The sequence below is a fragment of the Schistocerca americana genome, chromosome 3 (assembly GCF_021461395.2).
Source record: "Schistocerca americana isolate TAMUIC-IGC-003095 chromosome 3, iqSchAmer2.1, whole genome shotgun sequence".
NCBI classification, from domain to species: Eukaryota; Metazoa; Arthropoda; class Insecta; order Orthoptera; family Acrididae; genus Schistocerca; species Schistocerca americana.
The window spans coordinates 507,214,735-507,242,168 of NC_060121.1; the positions used below are offsets into that span (position 1 = coordinate 507,214,735).

Below are 27,434 nucleotides of genomic sequence, written 5' to 3' on the forward strand. Positions count from 1 at the left end.
TACGTGGGCGCTTGTATGCACACACCCTTGCTTATCCGGGAGCATTTAAACGTGCGGAGCTGACAGCTGCTGTGGAAGTGGTGCAGCAGCGGCTGCCGTTGCGGCAGCGCAGGCTGAGTCACGTGGTGCGGAGCGGTCTGTCCGGCAGGCTGTATATGGCAGTGTCGGCGCCGTGACTCACACCCCGGACCGGCGCGGCGCGGCGCGGCGGCTGCGACCTACGTGCCCGCGATTATACGGCCCCGGGGGCACGCTGCCGCAGCGCCGCACGCGAACCGTGCGCCTATCTGCATGCGGCGAGGCGGGCCCTGCTTCGTGCCGCCGCCGTCGTCTTTCTGTCTCTATCTTCGTCCAGAAACGTACCGCAGCGGCAACTTTGCGTATTCATTGTCCAGGTGAGTCGACCAGATAGCTACCCAAGGATCCAGGTGAACAGGGTGGCACACCTGCGATGCTTGGCACGAGAATTTACGCGTATGATGGCGTTCGAAGATCACCTAAGTTTTCACGAAACGAGCGATACAGTGTGTGCATGAATTAGCCCTACCCCTAGGTCAAACTATAAATTGTACACTGAGGTGAGAGAAATAATGGGATACCTCGGACCGCCTTCTGCGCGGCGTAGTGCAGCAACTCGGTGTGGCAAGGACTCAGCAAGTGGTTGTAAGTCCCGGGCAGAAATATTGGGCCATGCTGCGTCTACATCCGTCCATAACTGCGAAGATCTGCCGGTGCAGGATGTTGTGCAGACACACTGACCTCTCGATTATATCCCATAAGTAATGGATAGGATTCATGTCGGGTGATGTGGGTAACCAATTCATTCGCTCGGCGAATGTAGAGTGGTCTTCAAACTATCGCTAGCAGTTGGGTCCCAGTGACAAGACGCATTATCATCCATCAAACATGAAGTCCATTGTTGTTGTTGTAGTCTTCAGTCCAGAGACTGGTTTGATACAGCTCTCCATGCTACTCCATCCTGTGCAAGATTCTTCATCTCCCAGTACTTAATGCAACCTACATCCTTCTGAATCTGTTTAGTGTATTCATCTCTTGGTCTCCCTCCGCGATTTTTACCCTCCACGCTGCTCTCCAATACTAGATTGGTGATCCCTTGATGCCTCAGAACATGTCCTACCAACCGATCCCTTCTTCTAGTCTCTTCTCTCCAATTCTATCCAATACCTCCTCATTGGTTATGTGGTCTACCCATCTAATCTTCAGCATTCTTCTGTAGCACCACATTTCGAAAGCTTCTATTCCCTTCTTGTCCAAACTATTTATCGTCCACGTTTCACTTCCGTACATGGCCACACTCCATTTAAATACTTTCAGAAACGACTTCCTGACACTTAAATGTATACTCGATGTTAACAAATTTCTCTTCTTCAGAAACGCTTTCCTTGCAATTGCCAGTCTACATTTTATATCGTCTCTACTTCGACCATCATCAGTTATTTTGCTCCCCAAATAGCAAAACTCATTTACTACTTTAAGCGTCTCATTTCCTAATCTAATACCCTCAGCATCACCCGATTTAATTCGACTACATTCCATTATCCTCGTTTTGCTTTTGTTGATGTTCATCTTATATCCTCCTTTCAGACACGGTCCATTCCGTTCAACTGCTCTTCCAACTCCTTTGCTGTCTCTGTCAGAATTACAATATCATCGGCGTACCTCAAAGTTTTTATTTCTTCCCCATGGATTTTAATACGTACTCCGAATTTTTCTTTTGTTTCCTTTATTGCTTGCTCAATATACAGATTGAATAACATCGCGGAGAGGCTACAACCCTGTCTCACACCCTTCCCAACCTCTGCTTCCCTTTCATGCTCCTCGACTCTTATAACTGCCATCTGCTTTCTGTACGAATTGTAAATTGCCTTTCGCTCCCTGTATTTTACCCCTGCCACCTTCAGAATTTGAAAGAGAGTATTCCAGTCAACATTGTCAAAAGCTTTCTCTAAGTCTACAAATGCTAGAAACGTAGGTTTGCCTTTCCTTAATCTTTCTTCTAAGATAAGTCGTAGGGTCAGTATTGCCTCACGTGTTCCAACATTTCTACTGAAAGCAAACTAATCTTCCCCGAGGTCGGCTTCAGCCAGTTTTTCCATTCGTCTGTAAAGAATTCGTGTTAGTATTTTGCAGCAGTGGCTTATTAAACTGATAGTTCGGTAATTTTCACATCTGTCACCTGCTTTCTTTGGGATTGGAATTATTATATTCTTCTTTAAGTCTGAGGGTATTTCGCCTGTCTCATACTTCTTGCTCACCAGATGGTAGAAGTCCATGAGTGGCTACAAATGGTCACCAAGTATTTGAACGTAACCTTTTGTCAGTGATCATTTTACACTGACCGCAGAACCCAGTCCATTCCACACCATAATGGAGTCAAAGGAGCATGCACAGTGTCTTACTGACAACTTGGATCGATGGCTTCATGGGGGCTGCGCCACACATTCGAACCCTACCGTCAGCTCTTACCAACTGAAATCGCGACTCGTCTGACAAGGCCACAGTTTTCAGTGTCTAGGGTCCATCCGATTTGGTCGCGAGCCCAGGAGAGGCGCTGCAGGCGATGTCTTGCTGTTAGTAAAGGCACTTCAGTCGTTCGTCTTCTGCTATAGTCCATTAATGCCGCATTACGCCGCTCTGTCCTAACGGATACGTTCGTCGTACGTCCAACATTGGTTTCTGTGTTATTTCATTCAGTGTTGCTTGTCTGTTAGTAGTGATAACTCTACGCGAACGCCGCTGTCCTCGGTCGTTAAGTGAAGGCCATCGACTATTTCGTTCTCCGTGATGAGAAATAAAGCCTGAAATTTCCTATCCTCGGCACACTCTTTACACTTTGGATCTCGGAATGCCGAATTCCCTGACGATTCACGAAATGGAAAGTTCCATGCGACTAGCACCAGCTACGATCCCGCATTCAGAGTCTGTTAACTCCCATCCTGCGAGCGCATCACGTCGGAAACGTTTTCGAATAAATCATCTGAGTACAAATGACAGCTCTGCCAATGCACTATCCTTGTATGTCTTGTGGACACGATACTACCGCAATCTGTATACGTGCTTGTCGCTATCCCATGACTTTAGTCCCCACTTTGTGCATGGGGCAGTGAAATGAAAACGAAACAAACGGAAAAAAGTAAGTACATCTACATGGTTACTCTGCAATTCACACTTAATGCCTGACAGAGGGTTTATCGAACCATTTCCATGCTACTACTCTACCATTCCACTCTAATGGCGCGTGGGAAAAAGGAACACTTAAATCTTTCCGTTCGAGCTGTGATTTCTCTTACTTTATTATGATGATCATTTCTCCCTACGCAGGTGGTTGTCAACAAAATATTTTCGCATTCGGAAGAGAAAGTTGGTGATTCAAATTTCGTAAATAGATCTCGCCGTACCATATCAGTGACACTACGCTCACCCCTATTGCGCGATAACACGAAACGAGCTGCCGTCTTTGCACTTTTTCGATGTCCTCCGTCAATCCAGCAGCGGATGGACAAGCGTAATGTAGGCTGTCTCTTTAGTGGGTTTGTCGCATCTTCTAAGTGTTCTGCCAACAAAGCGCAGTCTTTGTTGCGCCTTCCCCACAATTATTACCTATGTGGTCTTTCCAATTTAAGTTGCTCGTAATTGTAACTCCTAGGTATTTAGTTGACTTGACAGCCCCTAGATCTGTGCGATTTATCGTGTAACCAAAATTTATCGGATTTCTTTTAGTACCCACGTGGATGACCTCGCACTTTTCTTTGTTTAGTGCCAATTTCCACTTTTCGCACCATATAGAAATTCTCTCCAGATCATTTTGTAATTGGAATTGATCGTCAGATGATTTTGCTAGACGGTAAATTACAGCGTCATCTGCCGGCCGGGGTGACCGAGCGGTTCTAGGCGCTACAGTCTGGCACCACGTGACTGCTACGGTCGCAGGTTCGAATCCTGCCTCGGGCATGGATGTGTGTGATGTCCTTAGGTTAGTTAGGTTTAAGTAATTCTAAGTTCTAGGGTACTGATGACCTCAGAAGTTAAGTCCCATAGTGCTCAGAACCATTTGAACAGCATCATCTGCAAACAATCTAAGCGGGCTGCTCAGATTATCACCAAGATCATTTATGTAAATCAGGAACAGCAGAGGGCCTATGACACTACCTTGCGAAACGCCAGATATCACCACTGTTCTCCTCGATGATTTACCTTTTATCACTACGAACTGTGACTTCTCTGAGAGGAAATCACAAATCCAGTCACACAACGGAAGATGATACTCCACATGCACGCAATTTGACTAATAGTCGCTTGTGAGGAACGGTATCAAAAGCCTTCTGTAACTCTAGGAATATAGAATCGATCTGAGATCTCTTGTAAATAGCACTCATTACTTCATGGTAATAAAGAACTAGCTGTATTGAACAAGAACGATATTTTCTGAATGTATCAATAAGTCATTATCTTCAAGGTGATTCATAATGTTCGGGTACAGAATATGCTCCAGAATCCTACTGCAAATTGAGGTCAGTGATACGGGTCTGTAATTCAATGGGTTATGCCTATTTCCTTTCTTGAATATTGGTGTGATCTGTGCTACTTTCCAGTCTTTAGGACTGTTTATTATTTCAAAAGTGATTGTCATAACTGTTAATAAATTTATACCACCGTGAGACGTTCAGTGCCTTCATGGAAAAAGGTTCGCGGAAGCAATTTTGCACCCAGGTGTATACCTCTTCATCTGAAGCAAATCGACCGCCACGAATATCTTACTTCGGGATTCCAAAAATACGGAAATAGCATGTGGAGAGATCGGGACTGTGTGGAGGGTGTATAGGGGCTTCCCATTGGAACTTCTGTGACGTACTCGTATAAACTTTGGCAATAAGTGGGCGGTTATTTTAGGGGCACCTAGTTTCGACTACGCTGCAGAAGTTTCGCTGGGAAGCCGTTAAGACATCCTCCATACAGTCCCGATGTCGCTCAATGCGTGGGATTTTCGTATTTTTTGGAACTCTGAAGAACGACATTTGTAGCCAAAGATTTGCTTCGGGCGAAGCGGTGCACGCGTGGATACGATCATGGTTTGATATGCAACCGCAAACATTTTTTCGATGAAGGCATTCACCGGCATGTCTCACATTGGGATAAATGTATTAACAGTTCTGGCGAACTTCCGAAAAAATAAACAGTTTACTTACTTTTTTACATCTGTTTCGTTTCCATTTGACTGCCCCTAATAGATGGTGCTCAGAGATAGTGTGGAAAGCTTGTAAGGGTGTTGTTGGGAAAGTTGTTCTGAGAAATAATTGTTAAGGAAAAAAATCGAGACGTTGCGGCGTGTCCAAACTATTTATCGTTGAAGTTAGCCAATCAGGTCGTCGCGCGCGCAAATTCAGTCTGCCAGAGGCGGTGTCACCAAACGTGTTCTTCGTTTTGTTTCCTCAGACCAAACAAACGTAAATTTTGCTCACTTAGCTTAAATTTAACGCTTCCGAAAAAGGCACATTTTAACTGGTGAGTGTTTCAACAAGTGATAACTCAGAGGTCCACAGATGTCTGTGTATTACCACATTTTAGCGCGTGCAAGTGTTTGAATTTGCGCGCGCAACGGCGTGATCGGTTGCCTTCAGTGCTTCATAACTCGGTAAGGGCGCAACATATCGAATTATTTTCTAAGAATTTATTTCTTAGCACAACCTCCCATGCAACATCCTTACAGACTGTTTCTGACAATCCTGTACATTTCAGTATTTCCATGCTAAAACTAGGTAGCCAGCAGATCTGTGAGTGCACCATCACGCCTTACACAGAGATCTTTGCGTCTCCAACCGCTCCTTGACATTTTGTGGAGCATCTCAGGGGCTATGGTCGGTTAGTTTCCGCAGTACCTTTGCGCAACCCTCCATAAGTCTTGCACCAACATTGACCAACATGAGACTTGATTACTCACGGTAGTGAGCTTTGCAGTGCGGAAAGCTGGCGATTTCTGCCCAGTGGCATCGAAAGTATTCATAAAGCGATTCAATCAACTTAATAGTAAAATTATAATTAAGTTCGGTAATAGGCAATGTAATTTACTTCAGTGTAGTAGCACGTAGCACTCACTGCTGTTTCAACGTAAGAAACGTCATTCTTTTTCAGGATTAATTGACCGTTGTCGTGAGTGTAAAGAATTAAAGTAACCGAACTGGAAATTTCATTTCCCGACATGGCATAGTATTAAAAGAGAGACTAAACAAATAACGGGATTTGAACCTAGATTCCTAAGACAACAGTAATAGTATGTGGCAGATAACTAAGTACCGTCGCCAGCCCAAATCTAGCAGCAAAATTGCAGAAATATATTAATAACTTTCTCTACGTTCAGCGAGGTTGGGCGGTTCTGTTTGGTTTACTTTGTCTACGTTCAGTAAGAAATTTTTGTTAGGATTTATAGTTATCCAGGGACCACCAACTACTCTGAGAAGTGGCGAAGAAGCCGGAGTTTGCCATTTATATTAAGAAGTAATACAAAATACACACTCAGATTTTGCAGTGGTCAGCATTTTTAAGCTCATGCTATAGAGGCAGAGCTGATAGGAAGTTCATAGTAACAGTCGCGGTACAATGGGCTCTACCTTATGATTCAGTTATTTATTAAATAATTATACCTAAACAGAATAACATGCGTACCTGCTATAATGTTAAGAGGTTATTTTAATTAAAATGTTCCCTCCCACTGGAGGTTCGAGTCCTCCCTCAGGCATGGGTGTGTGTGTTGTACCTCGCATAAGTTAGTTTAGGTTAGTTTAAGTAGTGTGGAAGTCTAGGGACCGGTGACCTCAGCAGTTTGGTCCCTTAGGAATTCACACACATTACATTAATTAAAATGTTCACTGCACATCTATTATTCAATTATACTCAAGTCCCATGTAATTTCATATAATCTAACTCTCCTTCATAAAATTTATAACAAGAGTTACGGTAATCAGTTATGCTGCCGTTGACAATATCTCTGTCAACACACAGAGTAAATTGTGTAAATACAAGCGGTGAAACTATGAGGTTAATGAATAAAAAATGAATTGAGGATTAATAAACGTAAAACGAATTGTAGTGGCATACTGGAAAGATGTACACAACCCATTTGGCGTCAGTAAAAAATGTAATACATTCTATAAATTAACCTACAGTTCCCAAAAAAAGCGTTTCGAAACAAGTTTAATACATTTTGATTATAGTTTATTTTAAATGTATGTTTTGCAAGTATTCGTGGTGATACGGAAATTAACTGCAACTGCTGCTAAACATAGCAGTTATTTTTCCGTAGCAGAACTTCTCGACACAATGACGTTCATAATACTGATTGAAATTGCTTGGCAAAAGGCTCTGTGTGGGGTGTCGACGAGAGCGACGGATTGCAGGCGATATCGCGTGCGACGGATCGCTGCAATCCGTCTCTCGTGAGTGGGGTGTGCCGTACAAGATAGGATGTGCGTGACACCTGCGTCGTTTCCAGTAAGTGGCACGTTACCACAATGGCCGTCCGCCGGAAGGGAAGGAGAACACACAATATGATGGGCACTTTAAAAAATAATAAGAACAAATATGTGTATGAATTCTGTAAGAAAAACTTGATTTGAAAAAAAAGTTAGGTAGTATATAATGGTTCAAATGGCTCTGAGCACTATGGGACTTAACTTCTGAGGTCATCAGTCCCCTAGAACTAAGAACTACTTAAACCTAACCAACCTAAGGACATCACACACATCCATGCCCGAGGCAGGATTCGAACTTGCGACCGTAATATATAATGTCCGTATTAGTTAACCTCAGTGATGCACTACGGATTACGATGAATATATAAAAAGTAAATAAAAATGGGTCGATTTTGTGTCATATGCTCTTCAAATTCTTCACGTGTTGGGCGGTAGTTGGGCCATGACCTCTGTAACACGTTTCCAAAAATATACTCTAAACCGCTATCTATGTTTCATTTTCACACATGGCCACGCTCCACACAAATATCTAAGTTACGTTTATTTACCAGTGTATATGTTTCAGCCACACTTAGATCACGAGTAAGGAAACAGTTGAAAAACCAGTTTGTGTTTATAAAAGCAGCATTTGCGTTAGGGTAATACTTCATTAGTCTCGTTCGTTGTGCACACTCGACAGAAATGGTGCGCGTATCATCAGCTTTTCTTCATACGTCCATCACTTCTGGCAAAGGCTTTAGATTATAAACTGTTTTTTAGCCTGAGGGGAAACTTTCAGACTATTGTTGACTGTAGCCCTGAGGTACGGATTTCAGAAGCTGACAACACAGCTTTCTGCAGTCACAGTCGCACGTTCTTTACGGTAGAAATTACATAAAAACCAATTAAATAAGCTATAGAAATATAATGAAATTGCTAATCAGGAATTAATTTGTCCTTCGAGGCGCATAATTACGCGCTGCAGTATTTTCGTTGAGAGTTTACGTCATATACCTTACTCTCAAATTTCATTAATAAATTCTTGCTTAAAATGTAATTAACATACAGCTAACGTTTTGTAAGAAAAAGTTTCTTAATATGACATTTCTGAAACTTCACCATCAATAAACCTCTCATTGCATTTTGATTCACTCATACTAAATTAAAAATACTCATTGTAATCACGTCCGTTGGTGTTTTCGAAATTGTTTTAGCTTGACACTGCAGTAAAACCCAGTCCTCCAAGTTGATGCTGCTGATGACTGAGATGATAATGATAGCAGATTGTATCGTCGGAACGGAAATGGACATCAAACATGTTCATCTGTTCCAGCTTTATTTTAAGATCAAAGGCGTCGTTAATTTATCTTTCGTCTTTGGTATCGCCGAAGTTCCTTCACAACGTCGCAAGTATCCGTCCGGAAGCGGGATTTCGTGCACGGCCAGCTAATTGACGTCGTAAAAGCGCCCGTTAAGATCTTCAGATGTCCTGTGGTTTCTGGCGCGTAAAATGTCTGACATAAAGGAGCTAGCATGGTGCGCCGTAAAAGTAATCGCTCGTCGACGATTGTTAGGGAACGGGGGCAGGGTGTGGTGGGCGCAGCACTACTTTCCTGAATAGTAGCCATTGGGTAGGTATCCGTACACATTTCCCTGGAGTCAGGGGGGACGACGCGAGACTGATACACGTACATGGTGGCGCCTATCGGCATTGGATAACACGTCATGTTTTAACAGTGGTAGTAGATGTTCGCTTACGAGAAAACGCTTTCAGTTGCCTGCGAGCTCCGTGCACCGTATTCGTATACGGCCTAACTTCTTCAGTTAGTGTAGATAGCCTAAGCCAGGAGTCTTGTGACAAGTGTTTAAAGAGAGGGGTGTAATGAAACAACTACTTAAATATGTTTAGAAATGTCAGGTGTAGGTGAAAATACGTAAGGTGAAAAAGCTTAGTGGATGTTCAGATTGCGACGCACTCATCCTCTTACCTTTTACTGGTAAGTCTTGGGTACCTGTGAGACTGATAGTGCGATACCGAGAAGCTGGGAGCGATGCTTGTTATCGACGCTGCTGTTCGTGACCTACAAGTACTGGCGGAAGACGCAAACGGCAATCGTGTCCCCTAGTTCTTAAAGTTATGCACAACAGGTAATATGAAGAGATATATCATGGAAATTGATAACCTATGCAAACACTCATTTATTTAACACAACTGCTCTGCTCTGAAACTGAATGTCTTAAAATTTCCTTACTTTGCCTTTTAAGTCAGAAGGAATTGCAGAAAAGTAGGTCGTTAAAGAGATGGGAACTGGATAAATTGAAATACCAGAGGTTCTTGGGAGTTTCAAAGGAAGCATTAGGCAAAATTTACTGAAACAGGGGAAATACATTCAATAGAAGACGAATGGATAGCTTTGAGGGATGAAATAGCAAAGGCGGCTGAGAATATTATGTGCAAAAAGAATTATGGAGAAAATATAAAAATACAGCAAACGAAACAAACAAAATTGAATACAGGGGTCTAGAAATGAGACTGATAGGAAATGAAAAATGGTAAAGCAGGAATGTCTACAGAAAAATGCAAAACTCTACTAGTTTCAGTGAAATCAGAAGATAAATGCCGCCTATAGGAAAATAAATAGAGGTCTTTGGAGACAAAAAAGTAGCTGTATTAATATCAAGAGCTCAAATGGGAGGCCCGAATTAAGCAAAGATGGAAAGACTGAAAAATGAAAGGAATATATAAACGGCTATAGAAAGGAACCGAACTCGAAGACAGTGTTATAGGAATAGGAGAGGAAGTAGATGAACATGAGATGGGAGACATGACACAGGGAGAGTAATTTGACAGAAAATTGAAAGGCGTTAAGTCAAAACAACGACCCTGGATTAGACATTCGGAATTACTGAGATGCTTGAAGAGCCATTCGTGCCGAAATTATTCTACCTTGTACACAAGACGTATAAGACAGGCCAAACACCCTCAGACTTCAAAGAATGTAATTATTTCAGTTCCAAAGAAGGAAGGCGCTGACAGATGTGAGCTCTACGAAGCTATCAGTTTAATCAATCATGGTTGCAAAATACTGAGACGAATTATTTACAAAATAATGGAGAAGTTGACAGAAGCCGACCTCGGGCAGGAACGGTCTTGGTTTCTGGAGAAATGTAGGACCACGCGACTCAATATTGATGGAAGGCAAACCTACGTTTATTGCATTTATTATTTAGAGAAAGCTGTTGGCAGTGTTGGCGGGAATAAACTCTTTGAAATTCTGAAGGTAGCAGGAATAAAATACAGGGAGCAGAAGATTATATACAGCGTTTATGGAAACAAAGCTGCAGTTATGAGAGGCGAAGGACATGAAAGGGAAGCCCTGGTCAAAGATGGAATGAGACAGGGTTGTCGCCTAACCCTGTGTTGACAAATCTGTACACTGAGCAAGAATAAAGAGAACATAAGAAAAATTTGGAAAGGAGATTAAAGTCTGTGTTTGTTGCCTTCACTCTAAAGACTGGTCGGATACAGTTCTCCATGCTACTCTATCCTGAGCGAATTTCTTCCTGTACAAATAACTAGTGCGACCTTTCGTATTTCTATATCTGCTTACTGTATTCATCTCTTGGTCTTCTCCTACTATTTTTACACCACTACTATACTGGTGATCCCTTGATGTTTCAGAATGTTTCCTATCAACCGATCCCTTCTTTTGGTCAAGTTGTGCCACAAATTTATTTTCTCCTCAATTCTATTCAGTACTTCCTCATTAGTTACGTGATCTACCCATCTAATCTTAAGCATTCTTCGGTAGCAGCAAGTTTCTAAAGATGCTATTTTCTTTTGATCTGAACTGTTTATCGTCCATGTTTCACTCCTATATATAGCTACACTCCACACAAATACTTTCCAAAAAGACTTTTTGACACTTAAATCTACATTCAATGTTAACAAATTTATCTTCTTCAGAAGTTGTTTTCGTGCCATTGCCAGACTACATTTTATGTCACCTCTACTTCGGCCGTCGTCAGTTATTTTGCTGCCGAAGTAGCTATTTGTCTCATTTCCTCATCTAATTCCCCTAGCATCACCTGATTTAATACGACTACATTCTGTTATCCTAATTAATTAAAATTTAGGGGGATGGAATAGGGCCTCTGAGGTTTAAGAATGACGCTGTAATTCTGCCAAAACAAGCCAAAGAACTTGGAAAACAAGCTGAGTGTAATGTCCGTCTCGAAATCTTATAAGATGAACGTTAACAAAACTAATATAAGGGTAATTGAATGTTGTCTAATTATATCAGATGATGTTGATAAAATTATATTCGGGAATCAGACACTGATAGCAATTGTATATTTTTGCTATTTCTGCAGCAAAGTCTATGATGATGGCTGACGTAGGGAGCATATAAAATACTGACTGGCAATAGCAAGGAAAAGATCTCTTAAACTGAGAAATTTGGTAACATCCAATATAAGAGGGTTGGAACTTAGATAGTGGCAACTATTTATTCACAACCGATACAAAAGTGTTACATGCTTGCACATGTTACTGTCCTTCGAAGTAGTCACCAGCGTTGTGGAACGCGTAGTATACCGTTAGCAGAGCCTGTTCTGTTGATGTTGCGAATGGAGCGGTCTACTGCCTGTCGAATCTCTGTAAATGCTCTGAAGCGAATTCCACGAAGTGGTTCCTTCTTCTTCGGAATCAAATCAAAGTCACAAGGACTTAAGTCTGGAGAGTATGGTGGATGGTACAGTACTTCCCATTCCCATCGACCGAACAGAGTAGCCACAGCTTGCTCTGTATGCACCCGCGCATTGTCGTGCAAAATGATGGGTGGGTTGAGCAGAAGGTGTCGCCGCCTCTTTCTCAAAGCTGGTCGCAGATGATGCTCCAAAAACGAGTAGTAATACGACTTAAGTCCTTGTGACTTTGATTTGACTCCGAAGATGGATGAACTCTTCGTTGCATTCGCTTCAGAACTGTTAGAGAGATTCGACAGGCAGTAGACCGCTCTATTCGCACCATCAATAGAGCAGGCTCTGTTAATGGTATACTACGCCTTCCACATCGCTAACAGCGGGTTCTACACAACGGTGGTGACTACTTTGAAGGATGGTAACAGGTATAAAGCATGTAACTGTTTTGTATCGGTTGTGAATAAATAGTTTACACTATTTAAGTTCCAACCCCCATAAATTTAAGTGTTTGGTAGTCTCTGCTGAAGGTAATCGACTGGAGTGTAGCCGTATATGGAAGTGAAACATGGACGATAAACTGCTTTTTTATTCCAGTCTCTGATCACAGTATCAATTCTTCAGACGATGACCGGTTTCAGTCCGTAATGACCATCCTCAGATCTTTTTTACACCATGTCCTAAAGCGATACGGCCATAGTGGCATCGTCAAAACATATAAATATAATCGGCATAGCACGGACGATAAACAGTTTAGACAAAAAGAGAATTGGAGCTTTCGAAATGCGGTGCTACAGAAGAATGCTTCAGATTAGATGAGAGATGGAATACCAATGAAGAGGCACTGAACCGAATAGGGGAAACCGTAGTCAATAGCACTACTCGACTAAAAGAATGGATCTGTTATTAAAATACTGAGGGATGAAGGAATCCTCAATTTGATAACGGAAGAAAATTTGAAGTTTAAACTGTTGCTCAGAATAGTCTATGGTGGGCAGCTGCGTCAATGAAGTCTTAGGAATGAAGGTCATAGCAGCAAATCTGGTGCCAGATCTGACACTGACAACTGAGTTTTCACTTTTGCCATGTGGATGTAGTTGCAAATTACACCGAGAAAGACGTAAGAAATGTCAGTTTTGTCAGCGTCCACTGTCTTGATCAACTGAGGCACCCTTTTTCGTAGCCACGTGGCTGTCAGACTGCTGCAGAAAGCATGATCTGAATGGACGAGAATCACGAAGTAATTTTTCGCCCATTAGGGGTAAAAGTTGCAACTGCGACTTTTTCCAGCTGTTTCCCTCTCTCGGCGCGGCTGAGGGTCTTGGCCTGCAGCGTCGAAGAGGAACTGGGCGCCGTGGCACAGTTCGTCGACCATCTGCTTCTTTTTGCCTCCCTGGTGCTTGGGTATGGTCTTCTGTAGCCTTGTTGGCACATTCTTGAGAGTACATTCATTACTACACTGTATACTTTTTACATTTAATGAAGTATCCAGAATCTGCCCCTAGTGGAGGCGACCTTCTACAGCCCAAACAAATACTTCGTATTCCACGACGATAATGTGACAGTAAAAACAAACAGATAGCAGCATCTCTCGTCAGAATGGCACGTCACCATGACAAAAGAAAAGAAAAGTTCTGTATGTGATAAACTAGAACACTTTCACAAGTTTCACCAAAAAGTAAGCGGTAAACGGTGCTATTAATCTGTGTTGGTTCCTGAGAGATCGAGAGCTTATAAACTATGAAGGAAAAAGAAATAGGTTTTCCATGTGGTCGTATACTTGTTCCTGAGGCATTGAGAGCGTATAAACTATAAAGGAAAAAAAACTGGGTATTCCGTGCGGTCATATACGTAGACCCAGCAATATGTTAAAAGTTCATTCCGTGTATGAGAGAGAGAGAGAGAGAGAGAGAGAGAGAGAGAGAGAGAGAGAGAGAGAGAGAGAGTTTGAAACGGGATATGGTATTTATTGCAGCGTTTTACACTCTTGCGTAAGCCGCTGCTGTATCATTCACCTGGAGTAAACTAGAGAGAGATAAATCACGATTGTCCGGCCGGAATTCCAAGCACAATAGTCAAGAATACAAAGCCCGCACGTTTCATTACGTCATACCGTTTCGTAATACGTTGCTGTATTTCCTGTGGATGTCCTGAAGTTGGTATGCCCAGCAGTATTTCAGTAAATGGAATACATTAGGTTACCCCCAAATAACTGCAGCGAAATTTGTATCTACTGCAAGTTTCCACCTTTTTCATTTACAAGAATAGGAAACTTCATCACGTAACTGCGTTTCACAGAGGTTTGTGGTGTTTTCACAGAGGCTTGTGGTGTGCATTAACAGTAACCGCAGATTTTATTAGTGTCAATCTTTGATGTACACAAGATGAATGTAGTTTCAACTCATCAGTAAGAATTCTGTGTTCATCAGCGATCATCGATGGTAATGACAATGTTGAGGAAATACCCTATTTGAAATTGTGAAGGTTGCAGGAATGAAATACGGGAGGACAATATGAACGGCATATGATTTTAAAGGTATTGTAATAAATAAAATATATGGAAATGTGGTGTTATTGCTGGATCTGATAAAAAAAAAAACCTGTCGGAAAGCAACATGCACAGCGTCACAAGTGCAGAGCAATGCTTGCTGAAACTCACCGTGTGCTTCCGCTAATTCATTATGCAAATACGCCATACAGACACAGCTGGCCCGTCATTTATCATTTTATATATATATATATAATATGATGGTATGGTATGGTATTTTCAGTCGTAAAATATAAGGCATTGTTTAAAGTTTCGCTGTATAATCTTAGGAATAGAAAATATTCTTCTATTAAAACTTTCGGGGTGAGAGGACGTGGTCGATGCATAAAACTATTCACCAACGTTTCGTCCCCATCTGCGGAAACTTTCAGAGATGAAACATTTGCGTGTTGGTTCTTTATAATTGGTTAAACTTTTAGCTGTGATTCGTAATGTCATTCGTTTTGAAATCAAATCTCTCTGCACTAGTCACAGCGAATGTATGTTGCTATTTGTTCATAATTTACGATATTAGACAGCTTATATTATTTTTGTGCACTTTCATCGTTTTCCATTTCACCTAATGTGAAACTTAGCGCTGTCGAATTACTTCTTCCATCTTATTTAGCTAAAAGAGGAGAGAGAAATACGTCGCAGATGACGTGACGATGTTCTACATTTCACCGTGTTATATTCTACTTCGGTAACGCCAACTACCTAGATTTCTTCTGTGATTAGACGCGAGAGATGTATAGTGTAGGGATGCAGTTAAAATTAATCGAAATTTGTTATTGTCTGTTAGATTCCCATCGGCGACGTGCTTTGAAGACATTGATCGTGTCACAATATCAAAACATAGTTTCTGTCTCTTGCAAGTGAATTTATTCGTGTGTACCATGCACGTTTCGCCTATTCATGCCAGGTATCTTCAGTGATCTGTAACACAAAGAAAATTATTTAATTAGAGTAGAACTGGGTAAGACTGCGCAACCCTTGTATCTCATTTTTAATGCCGACCGAGGTGGCGCAGTGGTTAGCACACTGGATTCGCATTCGGAAGGACGACGGTTCAAACCCGCGTCCGGCCATCCTTATTTAGGTTTTCCGTGATATACCTAAATCGTTTCAGGCAGATACCTGGATGTTTCCTTTGAAATTGAACGGCCGATTTCCTTTCCAATCCGTCATTAATCCGAGCTTGTGCGCCGTCTCTAATGTCCTCGTTGTCGACGGGGCGTTTAACACTAAACTTCTCCTTCCTTTTGAAATAAGTTCTGTTAAAGACGTTGTCTGTTTTAAGTCCTTACTGTTTTCTTATATGTGGCGTAAGTGTAGTTTTCCGTTTTTCATGAAATATCTGGCGTATGGTAATTTTCAGTCGTAAAATATAAGGCATTGTTTAAAGTCCCGCTGTCTAATATTAGGAATAGAAAATATTCTTCTATTAAAACTTTCGGGGTGAGAGGAAGTGGTCGATGCATAAAACTATTCACCAACGTTTCGTCCCCATCTGCGGAAACATCTTCAGAGATGAAACATTTGCGTGTTGGTTCTTTATAATTGGTTCAACTGTTAGCTGTGATTCTTATAAACATTTTAGGAGTACCGTGTGATTTTTCTCCTATGAAAAGCGATAACAAGAAATTGTGCAACAAACAGAATATAGAAATTGAAAATATGTCAGTTTATATGCAGATTACCGTAGTTACATAACTGTTAATTATGTATTAATACTTATATCTGTGGCAAGTGCTAAAAAAAAAAAAAAGAAACAGTATAAAAGAGATGACGCGTAGTTCATTACAGTGGTTCAAAGTCTTTCCATAAAAAGGTAGGGATAATAGATCACTTCATAAGGAATAACTTTTGTTCGAGACACAATGTTCGCTGATGCTTCGTAGCAACGCTTGGCATCGTTTTGTTATTTACAGCTCAGCGCCCGCTGTCACGCGCGTGTGCACAAATTCTTTGTTTCTATTTAATGACATTTTTAAGTTGTTCACAAATTGCAACATCTTCCAAACTATTCACATTAATTAAGGCCATAGAAGCATGGTCTTTGCGAATGTACTTCTGACTAAAAAGCGATTCTGGTAACTGGATTCAGAGGTTTTTTGTTAATCCTGTCTTTAAAGTAATTCTGGCGATATTTCCATACAAACTTCCATCCTCCAACACATTTCTTTATTTCTAAACAAGAAGTGAAATAACCATTTTTCATACATTTAGCTTTAAAAATGTTTTAATATAACGAAATGTTGTCTTAAAATTTTCGTACCCTGTTTCATTAACGCAGGGGTTTAATTTCCCAAAAAACAGTGAAATACGTATTATTTTTTTACTTGTGACCGAGAAGTCAAATACAAATTTTCATTGCCGGCCGGAGTGGCCGCGCGGTTCTAGGCGCTACTGTCTGGAACCGAGCGACCGCTACGGTCGCAGGTTCGAATCCTGCCTCGGGCATGGATGTGTGTGATGTCCTTAGGTTAGTTAGGTTTAATTAGTTCTAAGTTCTAAGCGACTGATGACCTCAGAAGTTGAGTCGCATAGTGCTCAGAGCCATTTTTGAACAAATTTTCATTGTCGTAGCTTTTAAAATACTTTAGTAGTTCTTTCCTAATGATTTATTTTCCAAAAATACTTTCAACCACTATTTCATCTCCGGAAAGGTCTAATTTCCAAAAATGCGAAACACGTATTTCCTTATTTCTGACCGAGAAACCAAATACCAGTTGTCGTAGTTGTAGCTCAAAAATTGCCTTAAAAGCGATATATTTCAAAGAACTTTTAATCTCCTGTTTTACCCTCTTAGGGGTGGAATTTCTAAAAAGCCCTTCGTAAACGATGTCTACAATGTAAGATCAAGACCATCTCCAAATATCAGCTTTCTATCCTTAACGATTTAGGCTGGGCGATGACGAATCAACCAATTTCTATTGGAAACGAAAACAAAAAATGAACTGTGTTTGTAATGATGTATAGAAAAAATTTCATTTCCATGCAGCCGTGGAAACAACTTTCAATTTACGGAACAGCCGTACAGAAACATATGCATAGTGTACAGATAGAGAAGTACTGCATCCAAATTAACAAACAGGACCTGGACAGTTTAAGTACGCTGGTCGCAGGTGCTTCGCGTATCTACATCACGATTTTGTAAACATCTCTGTGGAAAATCCTCATTATTGCTTTAGAGACGGCGATAGATTTCGCCTACACCAGTTTGCGCTTTGCAGCTGAAAGCTGTGAAAAACGTTTCCATCTCTAGATGTCCTTAAGTTGACTCGACTGTAGAAGTGTCGTAGTAGTAAAAAATAAATATATGAAAACTTCTTGTATGATGCGGCATTTTTCATGTATCTCAGTGTTTATGACGTTCTATCTCTTGAACTATGTGTCGGACAATGATGTATTTCTGTAGGTACATTCAGCGGCGTGTGTGAGTACTATCAGCGAAATATGTTGTGAGTAGAGTCGGTAAAGAAGGAGCATTAACTTTAAATGTCCCCATGCTGCGGCGGTTTTGGACGCATCCTAGGGTTTATGGCGTCATATCTCTTGATCTATGTGTCATTCAACGACATCGTTTTGTAGGTACATTCAGCGACATAGTGCCTGCAAAATGTGTTGCAAACACAGTTAGCAGTACATAAGTAATAAATTTAAACATCGTGCATGATGCGGCAGTTTCTCACGCATCAGTGTCTATGACGTCGTATTTCCTGAACTGTATGTGGTACCATTATATTCTTCTGAGATGGGACACGAGCACGCGTGCGCGCACACACCACACACACACACACACACACACACACACACACACTACATTTTTATAGCACTTGTGGATTGCGCCCCTGAGAGGTGGCAGGACGTAGGCGTCTGAGGGATGAGTATGCAATGTGTGCTACCTATAATCCAGTCACTGCTCCGTGTGAAAGAGAGCAGGCTGAGCAAATGATTCGCTTCTAAAATAAATTTCTACGCGTAGAGAGAATCATTCTGCAAGGTTCCGTGTTGAAAATCACTCTAACAATTTATTGGCGTAAGTAGTATGTAGCCGACCTGGTTAGTAGAGCCTGCTTGTGTAGTGAAATGTTATCATCCCAGGACCCCCTAAGTGAATAGAAAGACACGTAATGTCACCGGGAAGCGTCGACGAATATTTCCTCTCTAATAAGAGTTGTTCACCGTGAAGTGATCTATCGGCCCTATATATTTGATGCAAAGACTGTGAGACACCCTGTTTGCGCAATAATATGTTTCCAGTGTTTGCATGCTGCATTTAAAAAACGGTGAAGACCAAACCGGCAAACTGTAACATTGGTGTTGTTAGTATTGCGCCACCCACTATTACTGCTCATTGCGTGTATCGCATTCTTCATTGCACGTGTCGCAGCGCAACTGTCTATGACCGCGTGGGAAGCGCCGTTTCCTGTGTTTTCCCTCCTGCATATTCATTCTCCCGTTCTTGCTGACATGGAAGTCACTATCGTTAACGAGTGAGCCAGGTGCCGTGGTACGGTGTTGTTCAGTATACTGACGTCAATCATGTCAGTGTGGTTAATTATGATGATCGCGTACAGATTCCTGCGCGTCAATACTGTCCTTGAATTAAGCGTCCCTTTGTATCTGGATGACAAATTGTCTGCTGCTGTTACCTAATTTGGACGTCCTGTGTACCCTAGAATAGGTCACCGATACTGTTCGCAGCTGCATTAGGTTGCCATTTCGACTACCGCTTTAAATATCTCGTAATGTCTACGTTGCTTTAAGACATTGTCAATTTAACGTGACATCACTAACTACGCTTCGTGCAGAAAGAAAATGGGAGAAATTTAATTACAATTATTCACTGTTGTTGGCTTCTGCATCCGTGCAGTCGAACTGACATTGAGTAACGGATACCAGTTACAGTTATTATGAGTACATCATTTTGTTTAAAAAAAAAGGGAGGGGGAGTGTGCTGAAAAGTAATGCGTCCGAAATTTTTATGTGAAAACGCTAACAGATTTTTAAATAAAACAAACGTTATTAACATTCTGTATCTTTGTTCTTCGTGTGTACATATTTGCAGCTAGATGACTCCGAATTGTAGCGTGTAACATGGGAGTGTGTAACGACATTTGCAAGAATGCGACGCCTTGGGTTCACTGTCGTCGATGATCCTCCACACAGTCCAAACTTGGCCCATCCAATTTTCATCTGCTTCCAAACCTTATAGAACGTCTTCGAGGACTTAGCTTTGATAGTGATGAAACAGTGTAAGCAGAGGTCAGGTTTTGGTCCCGTCAGCGAGGGCAGACAACTTACAGTGGCGGTTACCATAAACTGGTCTCTTGTCGACAGAAATATTTCAGTCGCCAGGGTGACTGTGTTCAGAATTAAACGTTGTAGACATGAAAAATAAAGCTGTAGAGTGTTAATTACGTTTGGTTTATATAGAAAGCTTAAAGACTATTCCATAAAAATTAGGAGGCATTACTATTCAACATGACCTCTTACTTCAGTATACGAGGGTTGGAACTGTAATAGTGGCAACTATTTATTTACAGCTCGTACAAAATAGATACGTGTTTAAAAGTTTTATTGGCCTTCAAAGTAGTCACTAGCATTGTGTATAACTCGTTGCCAGCGATGTGGAAGTCGTAGGATACTCTTAGCAGTGCCAGTCGTGTTGACAGTTCGAGCGGCGCGGTCTGTTGCCCGAAGAATTTGTAGCAGTTCTGGAGCGAATGCCGTGAAGTGTTTTCTTCAGTTTAGAAATCGAGTTGAACTCACGAGGGCTTAGGTCAGGGGAGTGCAGTAGGTGGTATAGCACTTAGCAGCCCCATCAATCAAACGAATCAGTAACAGCTTGCTCTGTACGTGCTTTAACATTGTCCTGCAAAATGATGGTCAGGTTCTGCAGAAAGTGTCATCACTTCTGTCTCTAAGCTGGTCGTAGGTTGTGTTCCAAAAATAAACAGCATAGAGACAGAAGTGATGACACTTTCTGCAGGACAATGCTCAAGCACGTACAGTGCAAGCTGTTACTGATTTGTTTGACTCATGGAGCTGCTAAGTGCTATACCACCTACTGTACCCCCTGACTTGAGCCCTCGTGAGCTCAACTCGATTTCTAAACTGAAGGAAACACTTGGCGGCATACGCTTCAGAACTGCTACAAATTCGTCGGGCAATAGAACGCGACGCTCGAACTGTCAGCCGGCCGCGTTGGCCGAGCGGTTCTAGGCGCTACAGTCTGGAACCACGTGACCGCTACGGTCGCAGGTTCGAATCCTGCCTCGGGCATGGATGTGTGTGATGTCCTTAGATTTGTTAGGATTAAGTAGTTCTGAGTTCTAGGGGACTGATGACCTCAGAAGTTAAGTCCCATAGTGACCTCAGAAGTTAAGTCCCATAGTGCTTAGAGCCATTTTTCGAACTGTCAACACAACTGGCACTGCTAAGAGTATCCTACGACTTCCACGTCCCTGGCAACGGGTTATACACAATGCTGATGACTACTTTGAAGGTCAGTAAAACTTTGAAACACGTATCTATTTTGCACGAGCAGTAAATAAATAGTTGCCACTATCAAAGTTCCAACCTTCGTACATAATGATATTCACAGTTTCAGACCAGTCTGCATAGTTTTGCAGTCGTGATGTGTATTGATATGTTGTTTGTTTTCTTGATTTAGTCCGTATTTTCTGGATAGTATTCCAATGAAAGCATTGCATTTACTGAGGGTTTCGTATTTCATGTTCTTGTTGGAAACAAATAATAGCTTGCTTTCGACAGTATGAAAATATGCAAAAATGGTAAGACATTTACAGGAAATCTGGTGAATTACAAGTCACTATATATGATGATTCTGCCGGCAACTACTGAGATTGGCATACATAAAACGAAGACCTCACAGTAAATATCCAGTGTTCCATTTCCCGTTTCTTTTCTTTTACACGCTGTGCAAACACAGACAAACTGGCAGTAGAAGATAATGCACTGGGACCAGGGAACCACCAGATTTGTTATTTGGTTGCTAGAGTTTTATCAAGGTCCAATCATTACTGTGCTAGGACGTACAGAGACGCTATAGAAATTCAAAAGCACGATAATGACTTCAACAGGAAAGAAGGAGAATTGAAATTAGAAAAGTTGGACCTTAATGCTAAATAAAACAAAGTGCGCCGAGTCTTCCCCATTACAAATTCCACAACACGAGTTGGCGCGACTGCACAATAGTAGGCATCGATCTGATGATGTCATTGCGCGGATACTTATAAACATGTCGGCTTGCTGAGTCTGTCTAAGTTGGAAATTCCCAAGCCTTTAGAACCTTTGGTGACGTTTCCAGCATTAAGAGACGAAATATTAGGCACAGAAATATGCCTTTGATCTCTGGCTAGTGCCTATATTACAAAAATGACTGAGGAATAAGATATTGTATACACACAAGATGTTGAGTTACGGATGTTGAACCGTATGTAGTAACTTGAAATGTACCATACTCTGAGTTGTATCCAACAGAAAATGATCTAGAGGCGTAAGACGTGGAGAGCTGAGGATGGGACACACTCTTCTTCCCCTCGCCAGTTAGCCCTACGTTTATTGAATCATCTGGATTGCTGGAATCAGAAATCATCAGCCTGACGTAAATAAGCTTCATATATTGCCACTATTAAAATCCCACTGAAAGTCAAGGCGCACTGCCCACGCTAACAACGTAGGGCTTAGGATAAACTTTCCATAGTCCGCAGCTCGTGGTCTCGCGGTAGTGTTCTCGCTTCCCGAGCACGGGGTCCCGGGTTCGATTCCCGGTGGGCTCACCTGCCCCGAGATGACTGGGTGTTGTTGTGTCGTCTTCATCATCATAATTCATCCCCATTACGGTCGAAGGAAGGCAACGGCAAACCACCTCCACTAGGACCTTGCCTGGTACGGCGGTGTGGGTCTTCCGCATCGCTCCTCTACGCTCTGTCAAGGAGTATGGGACTTCATCATCATCATCATCATCATCATCATCATATACAAATATTGCTGCTACTATTGTTGACGCGGTTAGTATATTTCTTTACGTTCCGTTTGATATATTGCTGCTACTGTTGAGAAGGTTAGTTTATTTCTCAACGTTGCGTTTGATTGCGGTACATACTGGGTGGCGCACGAAGTGTGTTCCATTTTGTTTTTGAATATAAACTTTATTGTCAATTCAATCTGAAAGGAACATATACTACAGTGAAGAGCCGTCCATGGAGATTTGTTCTAACTCATCACATGCTCAATGTGACCACCATTTCGTTTGCTGACTTCGTTCAAACGAACACTGAAGTTAGTGATTACCCTACGGCACTTGTCTTCCGTAATTTCACTGCAAGCTTGAAGAATAACTCTTCTGAGCTCCATTAAATCACGTGGACGTTTCGGGAAAATGTTTTCCTTTAGGTACCTCCAAAGAAAAAAGTCACAGGGATTGAGGTCTGGACTATTGGGTGGCCAATTTTGCCCGTCATTGAAGCGACCTGGAAACCTGAGTGAAATGATCCGCATGTCGAAATGCTCGTGTAAAAACTCCAACACAGTGTTTGCAGTATGTGACCTTGCTCCATCTTGCATGACCTACTGCGTATTGAAGGGCAAGGCAGTAGCAAGAAGCTGTGGAATGAAGCTATTGCGAAGCATGATCAAATAACGCTCGCTGTTCACAGTTTCTTCAAAGAAAAAGGGTCCAATTAGTCCGTGACTGGAAATTGCTGCCCATGCTGTAATCTTCGGTGCATAATGTTGTCGTTCGTGAAGCACTTGTGGGTTTTCAGTGGCCCAAAAGCGTACATTTTGTTAGTTAAGCACACCGTCTAAATGAAAATGCGCCTCGTCTGAAAACCAAACGTTTTTGAGAGTTTCTTCCCTATCCTCGGCCTACTGAGCAAACAGTAGTCTCTGCTGCTTGTGTTCTTCAGTGAGCTTCTATGCACAGGTCATCTTGCATGGGTACATATGGAGGTCACTTTTAAGAATGCGTTGAACGGAGCGTCTGGATATTCTCAGTTTCACTGCTGCCTTTCTACACGATTTCCCGGGACTTCTCTGTACAGCAGCTCGTGCCGCTTCAATATTCTCCGGCGATCAAACAGGCTTAGGCCGAAGTCGCTTCGCTTACAATATTTTTCCTTCCTGTAATAATTTATCGTACAACCTGTGGATGGTCTTCTTGCAAGGGACCCATCGCGTGTTAAATTGTTGTCGAAAACGCCTCTGAGTCACAACAAGGCTTTTCGTTTCATGAAAAAGTAACGCAATTGCCGATCGTTGCTCTGTCGTCAGTCTTCCATTGTCAGCCATTGCTGCTTACTAGTCTCCTAGCGGCAGTATCGTGAATTACACGTCATTTCGTAACTCATTTGTTTTTCCAAGCTCTGCTGGTACTGCTGTAGAGATCCCAGCGGGATATCTAATGTGCGTCGTAAATTATGAAAGAAACAATTGGTAACACATTTAGTGCGCCACCCTGTACATCGTATTCTGAGCCAGGAGTAGCATCACGGAAGTACAAGGAGGTAGCACTTACTAGAAAGCGGTAAAGACTGCTGGCGGGGAGATCATTGACAAGTAGTGGGGAGCGAACAGGGTCACCATCTGGCTTCAGGGCCGCGGCTGCATCTCGTCCGATGCGCTCCTTCACACGGGAACGCCTCGGGACCATAGTGCAGCTGCACTGTAGCCGTAGCACCACGACATTTATATTAATCATCCCAGATAACGTTTTGTCCAGAAACTAAGTTTTAGCAAATGTTGTTTAGCTGCCAAGAGGACATTAACCAGCATTATTTCCTTCCTTGTAACTTCGTTGATTACAAAAATGAGAACAGTAGGGCGTCTTTTCCAAATAGCACACAGTCTTTTTTATCCAGTTATCCACTTCCTTTCCAAGAAGTGTTAGGAAACGTATAACAGTGTACTATCCACTTACCACGATGTTATTAAAAACGGAATACAAAATTGACCTTGCCTCTCCTATATTAGCGCAGTCGTCGACATGATGGAGTTGTCATGAAGCAAGTAGAAACATAAGGAAAACGCACAGCAGTCATTCAGTCAGAATCTTCAGTTGGCTACATCCTTCGTAGATGAGTAGCATTTCTACCTTCTTGTCGCTCATGAACATCGTATTCATAAAACATTCAACTGGAGATCGTTAAGTCGCTGACGGGTGTGAGTTTTCCTCGTGTTTCAGTTTGTTTACTGTCAGCTCCAGTAAGTGGACGAGTTGCGTTCCCCCTGGTATTTACATTGTGTGCTAAAACAGGAGAGTTAGTTACGTTTTCAAGAACGTCATGTTTTGGTGAGTGAGGCACTGACACGTTTTTGAACTAGTCTTGAAGAGAGGTAGTGGATCTTAGAATAAAAACATTAGGGTGCTATAAAAAAAGTCGTACTGCTGTTCAAGTCTTCGTAACGAACAAAGTTAAAGGCAGTCATGCTGGTTAATATACCCCTTGTAGGTAATCATTATTTCTTAGGTACATTGTTTTTATTCTGCAAACGTTCAAAATGTGTGTGAAATCTTATAGGACTTAGCTGCTAAGGTCACCAGTCCCTAAGCTTACACACTACTTAACCTAAATTATCCCAAGGACAAACACACACACCCATGCCAGAGGGAGGACTCGAACCTCCGCCAGGACCAGCCGCACAGTCTATGACTGCAGCGCCTTAGACCGCTCGGCTAATTCCGCGTGGCTTTATTCTGCTTCTGGACAATAATTTACTGGGGGCGGTCAAGATAAATCGTACTCCCAAAGCACAGCATCTGTTAGTCCCCGCTGAACCTACAAGCGCCTTTAATAAAATCGTGAGTTTCATAAACCTGTGCAGTAATACTCTTAAGATACGAGTCGTAGCGAAGCAATATGTCCTATATTATTATTAGTTTTGCCACCATAGTGAAGACGTAATGCTTATCTTTCGTGGGAAGTATACAGGGTGTAACTAAATTCTCTTTATAGGCTTTGAGGACTGATTCCTTTGACAAATATAAGAAAAAAGTCTAGTAAACATGGGCTCTATTGCTACTGAACAAGTGCTCATCACTCCTAAGACACACATTTTAGAGCCGATGTTAACTAGATTTTTTTTGTCATTTTGGTCCAGGCTACCTCCGCCCAAAATATGGAAAGCGAATAGCTTTCAGTAGAAGAGTCTGCTTCACAGTATCGAAGATAAAAAAAAGTGCTCATTGCTCCTAAGGTATGCGTTTTAGGACCCATGTTTACTAGACGATTTTGCTTTGGTGTAAGAAACCTGTCCTCGAGGTCTGTAAAGGGAGTTTACTTACATCCTGTATAGATGCCTGTATTGCGACTAACAGATTGAACAAGGTGACATACTTATTCGGGAAGTAGAGTCACGTTCGGGCGGAGCAGGGTTTCAAAGCCTTAGCGCCATCCGGATTTCCGAGGATTCCTAATTCGATCAAAATGATGGCCGTGATGGTTCCTTTGGAAAGGTCACTGCTACGAAACAGCCGCTAATTCGCGAACGTTACTGCTTTCGAAGTGCGCATGTCATATGTCCGGAAACAGACTTCGAACATAAATATTGGAGTATACTATAAATGAAACCACGAATGTCTACATCGTAGTACAGCACCAGCAATCAAGCGTTTATAAATCTCTTGTGAGACAGTTGAAATTCTAGTTAACAGACGCTTGAAAAACGGTGATTGTTATTTGGTTTTTTTAGAATCAAATGTTATGCAGTCACTTCGATTGTGATTAAATAAGGAACTAGAGGAAAGATTAATTGTAGATAATTTAGAGGGTTCTTCATACCTTTGACCAAAAGGAAAAGAATGAAGGGTGTCTCAAAGTTTTTTTGGGTCAAATTAATACAGGAAACCAATGGTCAGAAATGCATATTTGTTGTGTTACGGACATACACGGCCAACACTGCATAACAACAACGTAGCTCATAGCAATTGTTCAAAGTGACGACCGCCAGTCTCAATGCATGCGTGACAGCGGCGCATAAGGTTCCACCGCACTCTCTCAAAGATCCCCGGCGTCTGCTGTACCAAGAGACAGGCAACGTTGACTCCAGCAAGCAGTTCTTAATCGGATTTCATACAACACCATGACATAACGCCAGAGGAAAAAGTACAGAGGTGAGAGATCCGGTGATCGCGCTGTCATGGGACAGGATCTCCCCTTCCAATCCAACGGGGAGAATATGTATTGTACTGGTGCTCGCGGACATTATCATCGAAATGGATTTGTGTAACGTCGTGTTGAAACCGCATTCCTTCGTGGAGAAGAAGGGCTATAGTCTCCAAGTACTGTGGCAGCACATCTCGCAGGAACCCCATGTAACGTGGACCAGTCTAACGGAGTGGAAGCGAATAAGGTCCTATTAGGTGATCTTGGACAGTGCTACTCTCTACATGGTATCCTTCGAAGTATGCGTTTCACGGGCAAGTTGACGGATGCTTGTTGCTGGTTGGTCGGCCACGCGATCCAACTTCATCTCCTGAAAGTCTGGTGTTCAGACATATCTTTGAGGGGGATATTGGCCGCTTCCCTGTGGCATGAACGACCCCGCCTCTCGTAAGCTGGTGTCCGCGAAGATAAACTTCGTTCAGTTGGAATGGCGCCTGTTGGGAAAGCGTTCTCTATACCTTAGTGCTGCTTTGCGGGCACTACATCCTGCCGCACCGTACATTAAATGCATATCTGCCAACTCTCATGACCCGAAAGAACAGA

At 42.1% G+C, this 27,434-nt stretch overlaps 1 protein-coding gene across 1 annotated transcript in view; it reads left to right on the forward strand.

Moving 5' to 3' along the window:
* The first annotated feature begins 307 nt into the window (after positions 1-307).
* Positions 308-27,434, forward strand: part of LOC124605594 (cyclin-dependent kinase 14) — a 719,551-nt gene continuing 692,424 nt past the window's right edge. The window contains exon 1 of the mRNA XM_047137382.1: positions 308-395. The gene's annotated coding sequence lies outside the window, so the exon portion shown is untranslated. The remainder of the gene's footprint in view (positions 396-27,434) is intronic.